General features: G+C 36.0%; 1 long non-coding RNA gene across 2 annotated transcripts in view; it reads left to right on the forward strand.

Annotated features, from left to right (window-relative positions):
- LOC135410148 (uncharacterized) overlaps positions 1-11776 on the forward strand; it is a 38135-nt gene extending 26359 nt beyond the window's left edge. Inside the window, exon 4 of one of the 2 annotated variants that reach the window (XR_010428537.1) lies at positions 11673-11776. This is a non-coding gene — a long non-coding RNA (uncharacterized LOC135410148). Of the gene's footprint in view, positions 1-8813; positions 8975-11672 lie in introns of those variants that run through there. The other variant, XR_010428538.1, reaches the window with a different exon arrangement.
- The last annotated feature ends 3531 nt before the right edge of the window (positions 11777-15307 follow it).

Raw genomic sequence — 15307 nt, forward strand, 5'->3', positions numbered from 1 at the left:
AAGAAAAAAATGTATAAATTTTAAAATGCTTAATTTCAGAGACATTTTTTGCACATTTTTTCACAGAAGAGAGAAGCCTTTGACTGCAGTGTAAATTGTTTATGTAGTTAATCCAGCACTGTTGTGGGAGTATATTTGATGGGATACAACTACAGCAGTTCTGTCTCAAGTGTGTGAATTTTAGCAGTCCATACGCATCTCTTTCTTCCTGACAGTCTTGCAGTGTCTGCTTAGGTGAAGTAGCTCCTCATTGTTCCTTGTAGCTTTCTTCTTTTTGGCAGAGACTTCCTTCTTGAAAGCTCTATGTTCTTGTGTTGTTGTTTTTTGGTTTTTTTTCCTATTATGTTTACACTATAGTTCTTAAATCCTGGAAACGTATTTTATCAATTCACAATAAAACTAAATAAATGGGTTCCTTCTTTTGGTGTGGTGAGAAAGGACTAACCCAAGTTCAATACAGTCCAGTGACATCTTTGTTCTTGGACAGTACAGGAGCGCACTGTATTTCTTTGTCACAGAAGAAATCAGCTAGATAAGGTGAATTTCACACAATACTGTTCCCCATTCCATCTTGACTGGAGACAAATTCCTACTTTTCTTATTGCAGTGGTAACAATATAAAACCATCCAGGAAGAAATCAAACCCCATTATTTTTCACAAAATCAAAAAACAGAGGAAAGTCAGAACTAACAGATGAGAGAAAGCACCTTGTCTGTGCAGCCAGAATTCATTTCTCTTCATTGCACCCCTATCTTATTAGCATGGTTACATTTACACGGGATCCGCCCCATGCCATGCCTGGAAAGGGTGATGCTAGCTACTACTCAGCTCTTCACATTCCTGTTTCTTCCTGAGTGTTGCTTTTTCTCAATTCTTAGTTACTGATTGCCATTAAGCCTCTATAAAATCAACCCTTGGTCCTTTGCTTAAGGCCTATTCTATGTAGTGCCCAGAACCAGTATCTTTAATTGTTTCACAGAATGAGTTTTTATTCTATAAAATGATAGTATGCAATGTGTTCTGTATTCAAACAATTAATTAATTTTAATTACCTTTAGTTGCATGCTAAATTTTTGCCTTAGTAAAAATAAGTTTTCAAGCTGAGATGGAGTACATATGAAATACTTATGATAAGTTCCATTTAACACATTCCAGGGTACTTTGATTGGTCTTCAGGTGCTGTTTCAGAGTGGGAGTAAGACTCACATAGATCTTATGTCCCGTATGCTGCACCATTGTGTATTTCTTGGATACTTTATGGCACCTTAGATGCCATAGACACTGATATTTAGAGCAAATTATATCAGTCACCTCACCAATATATTCACTTCAGTCTCAGAACTATTTATTGTCACATGATGTTGATTGACACTGGCACAAATATCTTCCTTCCAGAAAAGAAAGTATTTTTGTACCAAAATATATATATATATATTGTATATGTACAATACACCAGAGAAGCTTTGTCAATTTCTTAAATTCAGTGCTGAACACACCCAGACATGTCATGTCATCATGTGATACAATTGATGGAAAATTCCATTCAATATAGATTAAAATCACTTTGTGAGGTTGCTATATAACCTTGACAATATCTTTTAACTTTTTCTCCAGAGTTCTTGTATATTCTAGCTATATCAACCTTTATTATTTAAATTAAATTTTGAAAGGCAGCAAGTGGGAGTAGATAAATAGCGCAGAAATTAAAAATTGCTACTATACAGTTTTCATCTACCTAAACAAAAGTGCAAAAGAACTAAGAGCCTGAAAATTTATGTATATATTCAGAAATGTTTCCAGTCTAAAGCATAAATGAAAATATTTTGCTAGCTCATTTTTAACCTCATTTTTCACGTCTAGCATCAGCTTCTATCTATGCCCATACGGAAGAATACAAGCACTGAGCCTGGCTATGTTAGACTATATTAGGACTTCAGATACCTGTTTTGTCCCTGAAGTGCCTGTGAAGGTTTCTAAGTACACACATACACACATTATAACCACAACATTACAGATCAGGAATTCGGTCCATCTAGCAGTAACTTGGCAATTTGCTAGTATTTCCATGTTGGTTAAATTTGTTCATTGAGCATTAATAATTTTCTCGTCTACAACATGTGCAAAGCCTAAGTTTGGTAGTCTCAGTTACTAATGTCCATGTTACCATGTTTAAGAAGAACAACAGTGTTCTTACACAGGTAAAGGCTTACAAGATGAAGAGGGAAAACTAAAGACAAAGAGCCACATGTGATATAGAAATATAAAATGAGCTTCTGTGAAAAATTGTGTTCAACCAGGAGCTCATTTGCAATGCAGGAGTTTTATCCCCTTACTAGAGGTCAAAAGATCTTTCGCCAGAAAAAACTCTTAAGTGATTCTGTTTTGAGCTTGTTCTGTGACCATGGTCCATTCTTCTGGCCTTACTGACACAATTTCCTCATCAATACAGTTGGGATAATATAGCTATCTAGCAGAAATATCCTAAAGCTTTCATTAATTTGTTGCACAATGCATAGAGATAAGAAATGACAGCCAGATGCTAAATATTACCCACATCACATTTAATCTCTGCTTGACTGCAACAATGAACATCTAAGTATTATACTTGGAAGTACCCTATTTTTTTCCTTCCTTTCCTAAGTCAAATGGTATAGTGAGGGTAAAAGTTCACTCTCAGGCTGTGCATTAGTTTTGAACACAGGGAAAGCAAGAAGTCTGAACTCCTCAAGTGGGATCTTATTGTGTTAGAAAGTCAGTGTCAGATGCACCCTGGAAAAGGGTTGAGAAGTCCATGTAATTACCTTCTTGTAACTGAGTACTGGAGGGTTGGGATAGCTGAAACAAAGTTCAACCTAGTTGCATCACACCAGTATATGTGGGGTCTCACATCACCCATGTGAAATATAATGTACCATGAGAATATTCAAACAATAAAATGTTCAGTATAGTGCCTGAGATGTATAATTGGTACATGTACTTACTGCAAGGCATTTATAAAGAAATTTCAGTCTGTGCCTACTACCTGGGTAAGATAATTAAGAAATTCAGAATGGCATTCTAAAAACATGGCAAAATTTGGTAACCTCTATGAGAAGACACTGAGCGCAGTTTTAAAACAAGTGTTGTTTTACAGGGTCAAAATGACAGGCAAGGCAATGAAATCGTGATTTCAAGTTACCCTGTTATGGTTTTGAATCAGAACTTTTCATATCAACAGCATGAATAATATATGTAATTAAAGTAGCAAAATTCAGTCTGAAATTTTAGAGCAGGAGAAGCTGATATTTATTTACAAAATGCTTGAGTGAGTTGATTTCACCTAGTCACACTGATTCTCACATAGATTTTTCATTCACATACATATTTTCACACCTACATGGTCATGGGCATCAGGGTATGCATGTCCAAGTTACCTGTCGAGGAACACTTACATGTATTAAAGAGGATTATCTTGGATTCTTTTTGACTGACAGGAATGTACTATTTTTTTTGTTGTTGTTGTTGTTGTTTTTTCTTTTGACAGAAGCTTAAATACTCTGTAAAAGTCAACAGGTGTTATTAGGCAGTCCTTTGCTTCAGTATGTTACTTACTCCATCCTCCATAAATCTTGGACAAACTTGTTGTTCAGAGGGTTTGTTTTTTTCTTTTTATTTACTTATTTTTATTTTTTAATGTAAATTTGGAATATATACATATGTATGGCTATAGTGTGTTTTCCTGGTAGGCTAATATGTACTAAAACCTTGCTTTCATCTTTCTGCTGCTTAGGGTGCACGACTTTCTGCTGATGAGTTGTTTGTGGTGTGGTCTATTAAAAAAGTAGACCTTCCAATCTTGATGAAAAAAAATCTGTTTTACTTAGTTTTATTGCTTGTGATGGTACTGCTTAGAACAGCAGTTCATTAGAGTGGCTTCTACCTGTGGAAGTCGAAGCGTATCTACGGCAAAGCTTGGCAATGTTACAGCTCATTCTAGTAGTGTATTTAAATTGTATATCAAGCAGAATTATATTAATATCTTTTTTTCCATCTAATTAGATTCTTATATCAGCAATTATGATTTATAGTAACAGCTGGATTCTGTTACTAATTGCAGCTTAATAAATGGAAGATGTTCTAAGAAATATAGGTTGTGACTCAGCTGGTTGTGTTCTCCCCAGCTTGATCCCCAAGGAAAATGGAATTTACAACAGCAGCCATTTGTGGAGAGCTGAAAATTTCTGCTTCCCGAAATGTCCTAAATGATCAGATTCTCTAATTGGCTTTTGAATTACGTTAGTCTTGCAGTCTGTGCTACAGAGCAGCTAGTGGCTAATAGGAGAAGAGAACTCTGGAAAGAGCAGTCAGCAGCTCATTCCTCTGCTAACTTTCTTTTGCAAAAACACCCCACTTTCTTTTGATTAAAAAAAAAAAAATCTGTGCTGCTCTTTCACTAAATCTCTTTATCTATCAAATTTTAAGTGTAAAACCACAACTTATCTACAAATTTATATCAGCAGGTTTGAACCAGTTTCATAAAGAGCACTGGGAATTGTCTGGAAAGGTCTTGGAATAAGTTCTGGACAATATTTGAGACAAATTGATACAAAATATAAACTGTAATGAATTGAATGTTGAGAATATAATTATTGGTAGTCATCATGATTTACTGGAATAGAAATCTTGCCAAGCAAATCTGATTTCACTGTCAGCCTTCATAAGATTATAGATTTGGTAAATAGAGTTAAAATTATACAAAGTATTTGACTTAACACCATATGATGTTCTAATGAAAGGATTGACTCACACAATGAGTAGATCATCAGTTGCCTAATGGACAGGTGAACTATTACTGAATTTTCATTTCTACGATGTTCCACAGAGGTCTGTATTGGGCATAGTTCCGTTCAACATTTTCATAGATGACTTGGTAATAAATATAAATCACTACTGAACAAAATCCACTGGAAGGAAGACACACAGACCATAGCAGTGGAATGATTGAAAAAGCACAGCTGACTGAAATCAATGTCTTGGAACAAAGTAATAGCAAAAAAGTACTGATTTTACTAGTAATTATGTAAATAGCAGCAGTAGAATAGTAAATACAGCTGTGAGATATTAGTTTAGATTTGTGTGATTAGTATTTTCATTTCATAAGAAAGAGCTATAAACCTTTTTTAAAGGGGGAAAGGTAGTCTTTCAGTTGAACACATGAAAAAAAAACCCAACAAACAACCTAACATTAATGACTGTGAAACACGGTATTCAGCCTGGTTGTCTTTAAAAATCATAGAATCATTTTGTTTGGAAAAGACCTCTATGATCATCAAGTCTAACAGGTAACCCAGCACTGCCAAGTCTACCAATAAACCATGTCCCCAAGCACCACATTTGAAATACTTCTAGGGATATTGACTCAACCACTCCCCTTGGAAGCCAGTTCCAATAGCTGATGATTCTTTTGAATCCAAGCTTCCTCAGCTGCCCTTCATAAGATTTGTGCTCTAGACCCTTCACCAGCTTTGTTGCCCTTCTTTGCACAACGCAAAAAAAATGCTGTTGAACAACTAGGCCAAGAAAAGTCATAGATACTGTGTCTGCATCAATGTTTAGTTTGCACTAGAGGAGAGCAGTTTTAAAACTCTCTCAATTTTGCCCCATCACTGTTCTTTGGTTCACACCACAGGGCCGTCTCAGTGTGCATGGACAGGGCTGAATGTGGATGGATGTAAGGGAACATGTGTCCTGGGAGTGCAGCAAAGTGTGCCAGATGCTAATGGGTACACATCCAACCTACAGCTTGCTCTGTGTAAAACTCCCCCAAATACTTGTAGAGCAGGTGACTCTTAAGCACCTGTTTATTTACAAATCCGATCCTTTGGTCAGTCATAACGCTAATACAGCCACAGTTAGAAATTCCTCAAGGACTTCTTTCTGCTTTATCAGACCTATTTTTCCTTCCCTAAAACTTAAATACACTTAAAAACCTTCTCCAAAAATGGTCTATTCCCCTAAATTTCAAAGTTTCCACTTTCATACCAAAGAAAAAAAAAATTATTTAGTTAATGGACTCAAATGTGTAGTGGGATATAAAATGTTAAATTTTCTACCTGAAGAAGTGTAGAAATGACACATTTTTGGAAGATACACTTTACAGTTGTGCTTTAGCCATTTACAAAGTCTTCGAATCAATATTGGTAAAACTGGTAAATTGAGATATGCATGATTTCAAAGTTTCTGGATAAATGGATCATTTTCTTGTAAAAAAAAAAAGTTATTGTTGGAGTTGTTTTTATGGAGATAAATCCCTATTTAAGGCTAAGGAGCTTCACCACTATTTAAAGCTAAGGAGCTTCAAGGTTAAACTTTTTGCTCCATACTACTACCCTGCAATATGACCTTTTAACTACCAAAATTATTTTAAACTTACACATATGTTTAATAAAATCTGATGGAAAACACATACTTAACTGAAATTCAAAGACTGTTTTTCTTTTTTAATCTTTTCCAGTTTACAAGTAGAGTACTATAAAAATGTACTTTTTTAAAAGGAATCCAATAAGTTTATAGTTATAAATTTTTCAGTTTTCCTTTGGATATGACCTCTCATAACACTTGAATATAAACTTTCAGGATGCTAAAGCAGGGAGAAAAACCCCCACCTTTTCTAAAGCTATTTAATGTTCCTGACAGCAAGTGGTGCTGCTGCACATAGAATAAATGATGGTTTAAAAAACAAAGAGAAAGAAGAAAATCTGTATTGAGAAATTACGGTTCTCTCTCTCAGGGAGAATGCATGTCTGAAACATAGTTATAGTGATATATATCTAGAATACCACTAGAATAGTGGTATGTACACTTCTTCTATATCAAGCATTTAGAGTTATTAAGGAAACTCTGACTGGAAAAACAAAAATAAATTGACTTTTTTGTCTGAGTTACTTCAAAATATTAGGTTATCTACAGTTGATCTGTCAATTAGTAATGTTTCTTATGTTAATCCATGATATATGCATAATCCTAAGCAACTGGGAGATATTAATTAAAATCATTAGCTTACAGTTTCATTAGGCAGAAAACCTGCTTCAATGGGGAAAATATTATTATTATTAACTATTATTATTAATAATACATTAAAATACTTAGCTTGACTTTAGTTTCAATAGTTCAAACTATTACTTGTACTTGGCTATTGTGGGTTTTTTTCTGGTACTTGGATAAGTGATTAATCAAGATCTGAAATAGCTCTGTCTTCTATTGGATGTTTACTTCTTTCAGATGTAGAGCATTGGATTAAGAATTAAATATGTGTATGTGTATGTGTGTATGTGTGTATACCTATATACATCTCTATATAAATTGAGTTGTCCTGGGGAACAGTTTCAGTGACATCAAAACCATTCTCATACAAAAATGTTTCCTATAAATCATTCATGGTATTTTGGTGTCTTGGTATTCTATACATTGACATAGTAAAATATCGAGTTCCTACCTGAAACAATTGTTATTAGTCTGTTATTTGTATAGCTGAAAGGGAAGTACTTTTTTCCCCTAAAATACTGCCTGGTCAAACAAGAAAGTGCATGATGTCATTCCCAGCTATCTAAAAATGTCATTTCTTCACATTGACATGTATTTTGCTCTATGTTGTTTCCTCACAATAGGTTTTGTTCCTTTTTTATCTGTCTCTTTCTCTTTTCTTTAAATCTACCAAAAATGGCAAAATATCTGGTCAATGGAACATGAAGCACAGGCAAAAGCTATGCCCCTTAAATTTTGGTACACTTTTCATAACCATGTGGTCTGCTGTGTAAGGCCATTATAAAGAATTTTTACCTCTGAAAGTTTGTACAGATGAAGTCTTTTCAAAAACAATGGAGAAAGAAATATGATCAAGATTTCAATTTTTTTATGGGGACTTGATTCAGACCCATAAGGCACTAAAGGGTCAAATGGAAAACACAATAGTGAAATTTCAGGGAAGATTACATCCCAGTGAGGGGGGAATCTTCTTGTTTTCCATTGGACTGGGCACTAGTTACCAGAGCAGCAGTCTGGAGAAGCTGTACAGTACCAGCTTCCAAACCAGAGATCATAACCTTTATGTCACTCTGAAACTTATAAGGAGAAATGGAAAAAAGATTAATGTTTTTTAACTGTGCCCAGAGATGCACAGAAAAAATGTAACACTCAACCTGAGCAGAGGATACCAGACTAGGACTCATTTCTGTAAAGCCTGTTAATTAGCCTCTAGATCTGCCCCTCTCCACTGCTTCTTTGCATGCCAAAACAATTTTTTATTTGGAAGTTTTGAATTTTCCTTGTGCGGTGTAGAACAAGCATAGAAGAAGTTGTTAATGTTGAATACTCCCAAACTTCAGCTTATGGGACCTTGTTCTGAGGATGTACTCACACATTCAGCCTGCCTGACCACAGTGTAGGACTCTCCTGCATTGTCGTTCTACAACACACCAAAAAAAGGATGTGTCCCCAACTGCTATCATTCCACTCTTCCTGATTTTCCCCTTTAAGATTGCTTTTATGAGTGTATGCTAGGCTAGCAGGGCAAGAGGCCAAAGAAAAACCTTCAGTTAAAATCCTTTATCTTTTAGTTATTCATCCCATAATAGCATAGAACTCTGTCTTTTCTTCAATGTACCCTCGTGGGTTACAGTAAGAGGGACTAGTTTAAAGAGATGAATACATAAAAGAAAGAAAATATCAACAAATCAGAGCAGCGAGAAAAAAATACAAAGCTATATAGAATTTCTGCATAGATTTGATGTGTTGTTAATACATTTTCAGATGATTTTTAATACTATATTTTCAGAGAAGGATGAAATATCCGCCTTTGTCAAGATGCAAGGTTTTGAACAGAGAATATCTCCCAGGCATGTTTAGATATGCTGGATGAATGAGCAGATAATCAAATGGCAGAAACATAACAACAGTATAAACAGAAATGACCAAAGTTAACTGCTGAGTCTTTTCATGAATAAATTACAGACAAAGTGCTAGTTTTTACTGAGGAGGCAAACTCTAATCAGTTTTCAACATACCAGCTTATGCCTCATTTAATTTGCTGAATTCTGCATGTCTTCCTTTTGAGTTTGGACTATGAACCCTCCTACTAAGAAATAAATAATGAAACTGGAGTAATGACTAATGGTAATGTTCAGTCTTTATTCTTATTGAATTGTTATTGTGATATGACTGTTTTTTCCAAGTACTTTTTTAGCAGTAAAAAAGACAATTATTCTAGGTAAATAATGTTAGTAGTCATCTCCCTCTCTTTCTAAGATATTGCTGACATATTGCAAGATACAATTTCTCAAAAACTCTGTCCTGAGGCAGAAAGTGCCTCATTCAAAGTTATTTTGACCATTGATGACTATGGTAGACCCTACCTATACTTTACTACAGAAAACTCCAAGGACTAACAATAGCTCAGGATAGTTTTGGCTTTCATGTGTTGGAAACTTCTGCTTTTTCTCCAAACCATTCTCAAATGTTGAAGGAACAAATTCCCCTGGAATGAAACACAAGGAAACTTGATCATGACTCCTTCCCTTGTTCCCGTCAGACAAGTTAATAATTTCTCTGTTGTTAAGGGAGAAATAGCACAGAGTAGACAGCAGAAAACCAGAAAAGTTTCAATCACAGGGAGAAACTCCCTTCTTATCCAAAGGTATATGGAAACCCATAAGTTTTGGCTATTCCTACCATGAGCCTGAGGACTGAGCACAGAGGGTAACATCGGACTGACAACTTGTCACTAGTGGGGTTCCTCAGGGCTCCAACTTGAGCCCAGTGCTCTTCAAGATCTTCATATATGACTTGGATACATGACTGGAAGGGATACTAAGCAAGTTTGCAGACAATACAAAACTTGGAGGAGCTGTTGACTCCCTCAAAGGTAGGGAGGTCCTGCAGAAAGACCCTGACAAATCAGAGGACTGGGCAATCACCAACCATATGAAGTTCAACAAGGGAAAGTGCTGGATTCTGCATCTGGGGTGAGGCAACCCTGGATGTACAGACAGACTGGGGAGTGAGAGGCTGGAAAGCAGTGCCATGGAAAGGGACCTAGGGGTACTGATTGACAGTAAGTTGAATATGAGTCAGCAGTGCCCTGGGGGGCATCAGGCACAGGCAAAGCATCATCAGCAGGTTGAGGGAGGGGATTGTCCTGTTCTGCTCTGCACTGGGGGGGCCTCACCTTGAACATTGTGTGCAGTTTTGGGCACCACATTATAAGAAAGATATTAAGCTCTTAGAGAGTGTCCAAAGGAGGGCAACGAAGATGGTGAAGGGCCTTGAGGGGAAGCTGTATGAGGAGCAGCTGAGGTCACTTGGTGTGTTCAGCCTGGAGAAGAGGAGACTAAGGGGGAGACCTCATTGCAGTTACAGCTTCCTTGTGAGGGGAAAAGGAGGGGCAGGCACTGATCTCTTCTCTGTGATGACCAGTGACAGGACCTGGTCATCACAGGAGGGAATGGCCTTAAGGTGTTTTAGAAGAGGTTTAGGTTAGATACTAGAAAAAGGTTCTTCACCCAGAGGGTGTTTGGGCACTGGAACAGGCTCCCCAGGGAAGTGGTCACAGCACTGAATCAGACTGAGTTCAAAAAGCATTTGGACTTTTAGGCACATGGTGCAACTCTTGGGGATGGTCCTGTGCGGGGTCAGGAGTTGGACTTGATGATCTTTGTGGTTCCCTTCCAACTCACCATATTCTGTGATTCTGTGATTTTGTGATTCTGTGGGCAAAAGAATTCACATAACCTTTCTTAAGTGATGCTTGGAAGAGATGAAGTATTTAATAAAGCCATAATTGTCATAGCAAGATCAACATAGAGTCATAGTGATAGATTGCAGCAGTTTACATGATAAAGGAGAGAGATAAAATACAATTTAAACAAATTCTTTAAACTCACCTCTTAAGAAAAAAAGATGAGAGAAAGCCTATTACCCTAAATTGGAAGTAAAACTTGTTAATTAAAGAGAAAAGGAAATTGGGTATAAATGGGAGAGACTAACATAAACTGAGCCAAACTTCAACATGAATAAGGTAAAATAATGTATTTTATTGTTGTTTTACCTTACTAAAAAACTGCTATCCAGAACCACACTGGGTATCTCTTGTGAAGATAGCTGTCCTAATGGCTTACAGGATTAAGACTTCTGAAATCTCTCCACTCTTATCTTTCTGAGTGGTATGAATTTTAACATAGATATTGCAAGCAGAATGACAATGTCTCCTCAGAAAATATTGAATTGTCAGTGGCTAACACTGCCTGATCTAAGGCAACCACAAACTATGTATTTTAGTATAGTTTGGTTTAGTAATGAAATATATCTTAACCACAGATACATATCCAAAAACTCTGAGGATGAAGAGGGCACTTGATCATCTAAAATGAGCACCTGCACCATACAGACTATGGAATTTCACTAAAAAATTTAAGAATCGGATTCATTTTTTTCTGGTGTAGCTAGTGTGGACTATATGATTTGCTCTGGAGATCTGAAGGAGTGGAGTATTCTGTGGTAAAGCTACCCCCACTATTTACCATTTACAGATTGATTTGAAAATTCAAATGGAGTCACTTTTTGATGACAGGTCAAAATAAAAGTGTTTATTATTTTTGTTGGGTTTTTTTTGTTTGCTGACTTGTTTGTTTGTTTTTAGCATCTGGCACCCAAACAGGTCTATGAGAAGATGTTGAGGACTCTCAGGGCTAGTCAGACAGCTGAAGGACGAGCTTCTTTAATAAATGGTGAAGAAGTGTTATAGATCTGTTCTAACCACTATTATTTCTGTCTGACCTTATTTTGAGTTGTGCCTCATCTTTCTTTTCAATCTTTACGTGTCATGGGGGTTTGCATAATTACAGGTACTTCTCAAATTACATTTTATATTGTACTAAAACCTTGATGTTTCACCTAACACATAACCTAGTAGGGTAGGTACTATATGGTAGGTATAGTGTGATAACATCTGCATCAAAGTTCCCTGAAGAATATGTTTTGACAGACAAAAAATTCTTTCAGAAATATGGCTTTCATGAATTATTTTAAATAGTTCTTTATAATTCATCCATTTCAGCACTGCTCTCTAAACTAACAATGGATTGCAATGAAATTTCTTATAAGGTCACCTATTACACAAAATCAGTCCTAAACATCAAAGCCTTTGAAAAGTGTTGTAAGTGTACAATCCTGTACAACAAATTCCAGCTCTGCCTTGTTTTATATTCCTGTCTGAACCAATTACTTGGTGTAAAAGGTCATCAGCAAAAGAAGCCTTTACTTGTGATTTTTGTCGTGTTTGCTTTATTTTTTATATATAAATAGGAAAGCTGAGAGGGAAAACCATACTTCACCTCTCCATCTCATTTATAAAACTTAATGTTGTTTATTTTTGTCTTTGCAACTGCAATTTAACTTGAACAACAATCATATAAATGCTCCTGAGAATTTTTTTTGCTTCAGAACATAATAGCATTATCAAATATTTTGATTTAATTTTATCTAAGTAGTTTTTAATCTATAATTTACTTGTTTAATACTTGCCCAGAACTTGATACAGCTTTCTGGGAAAAAAATCTCATGCAGATGATAAAACAGCTATGCTTTGCTTACATAAAATGCAGAAGTAAAATTACCACCATTAACACTAGTAATAAAGAGAAGACATAGGAATTTTGAGATGCATATACATATGCTCACTTTAACTGATTTTTTACCTCATTCCCAAGGAGACAGAATGATGGCTCTGTAAACCTCATCTCTTGGTTTCCTGTCCTGCCACAGTCAATTGCAGGATTTTGGCCTGTGGTGTACTTCCATAACCTTATTTCTCTGAAAAAATAAAATAATAACAAAAAGGTGATGCTGTGCAACACTTAACAAGTATTCCTGCCTTTTCAGCTCCAGTTCTGTTTTATATTCCTACTCATATCACATAAGTCCCTGTCAGACAATTGGCCTGACTCAAGGCTATTGGGGAGGGCACAAAACAGGGAGGAGAAGAAGCTGAACACTACCTCAGGCACATCAAAGCTGTCCTTGAATAGGATGCAGACAAGTTTGTTCTATCCCCACAACATTCATAAATATCAGCTCAAGAGAATTGAACACCATGGTGTAGAAAAAAGCTAATTTATGGTTTTTTTTCTTCCTTGGAGGCCTGTAGCTGTGGATAAATTTTGTGTAAGGCAGACTAGTTTTGCAGATGATTGTATTCAGAGCAAAACTCTCTGAAGCATTTCTATAATAGCTTTACTTTGTAAAATGTGGAATCTTTTCAGCAGAATATGCAGTTCTGCAGTATAAAGATTTTATTGCTGTGGGTTTGGTATGAACTGTGTAACTCACAGCTTCACTATTCGTGCTGAATTTACTGACTTCTTTATGTACACAGCCTAGGCAATGTTTGGGGTTGAAAGATGCCTTAAAAACAAATGCTTTGAATTTTGCTTGATCATATAAATCACAAAGGTAGCCAGTAAAGCAAAAGAGTTACTGAAGATTTGCCTTTTGCTGGGTTCTGACCGGTGCAGAACTGCTTCATGACAAATAGCTTGGAATAAAAGGTTCAGTTTCAAATAGGAAAAAAACCAACAAACCAACAACAAGAAAAAAATCAAAGGGAGATTGTTCAGAAGAGATGAAAGAGGTCGTTTTTATGATGTATCCCATGTATCTGGCAACTGTATATAAATCTCTCTCCGTATGTACTTTTTAGACAAATAGGGTAAATATTTGTCTCCTACTTGCAGTCATATTGGTTTATACATAGTTTTTTTTATTATTTTTAATATATGCAGGTGTAGGAGGCATGAGGTTTTCAGATACAAAATATTATGTACATGGGATCCATGCCCTTTTGGCCAGCAACTGGAGACTGGAAAGGTGGTGCAAGGCATTGTATTGTATTACCACAACACTCTCAGCATCTGCGTTTTATCTGGGACATTATACGGAATATCCTTTTTTTTTGTTTTGTGTTGTGATCTTGAAGGATATGCAGGCACAAACACCAAAGACACACAGACACTTCTTCTCGTACTCACATATGTCAGTAAAAAGGATGATGCAGCATTTAAAATGTTGACTTATTGGTGTCTGACCTAAAACCATGATTAAGAGTTTGGGCTGTATTTTACACAGAAAATTTAATTCAAGCTTATGCAAAGAACTGCATTGTAAAACTGTTGCTTTAAAAGTTAATTGTTAACTTAGTAAAGTTGGAATGCCAATAACAAATTCAGAAATGCTCACTGAGGCTGCAGTCTTTCTAAGCTTAGAAAATTTAGCATATATTTCTCTCTGTGGGGTGTGGAATATATGCAGTGCTGTTTTTTCTTTTTTTCTCATAGGTTTGGAATAGACAACAGTGAAGCAGAACACAAGAATTTTTGTCATTCCTCTTGTCTGCTCCTCAGTTATTAACCCTAAACATGGAAAATACCTGACAGTACAACTTGACTGTTGTCAATATGATAATGGGATGAAGCATAACTCCACAAAAATGGATCTAAACTCTTATCTTGGAACATAGAATTGGACTCACACAGTTCTCTTTCTTATAATTTGAAACATGAAATGGTATCCATATTATTCCTATAGAAATATATCTCAAAGGAGTTATTCCCAGCCACTTCGTGTTTTTCTCACCCCATGTATGGCTTTGCCCTATTTTATTTCATACTGTTCAGATATCAAAATTAATAATTATGTCATGGAATTCTCTACTGTGATGTCACTGTAGAATTTCACAACTTCATAGCCATTCACTAAAGTTATTTTCACAATGAATAAATGGAGGTAGAATTAATGAATAATAAACACTCAAAAATAATAGCACCAAATCTGCTCACTAAGCTTAAATGTCTAGATTCTGAATTTTATATGATTCTTTTGGCATTTTCCCTTCCAAAAGTACTGCTTTACTAAATGACAGTTGTTGCTCCTAAGCATCCAGCATGCCTGTTAATTTGTTCCTCAGTTCTTGCTGGTATTCAGAGCCTGGGAAATATACAGTTAGCGTACGTCTGAGAAAATGTTCGTTTACATGACTTGCCTGACATCACAGAGACAGACCTGAACTGAAATCACCAGAGTGCTGATCATCAGCATTATCTGGGCAAAGATCCTTTTTTCCTTCTACCACTTCAGCTCATTTACTGCACAAAATCCAACTTCTGCAGTGATTGAGGCAAACATCCTAGCTTATTTCACACTCCAGTTTGGTTTTGTAGTAACTAGTTTGTGGACTTAAAGAGGAACAATCTGTGTAAAAATATCAAGTGACAAGGTAAT

Source organism: Pseudopipra pipra, chromosome 2 (assembly GCF_036250125.1).
Source record: "Pseudopipra pipra isolate bDixPip1 chromosome 2, bDixPip1.hap1, whole genome shotgun sequence".
Classification (NCBI taxonomy): Eukaryota; Metazoa; Chordata; class Aves; order Passeriformes; family Pipridae; genus Pseudopipra; species Pseudopipra pipra.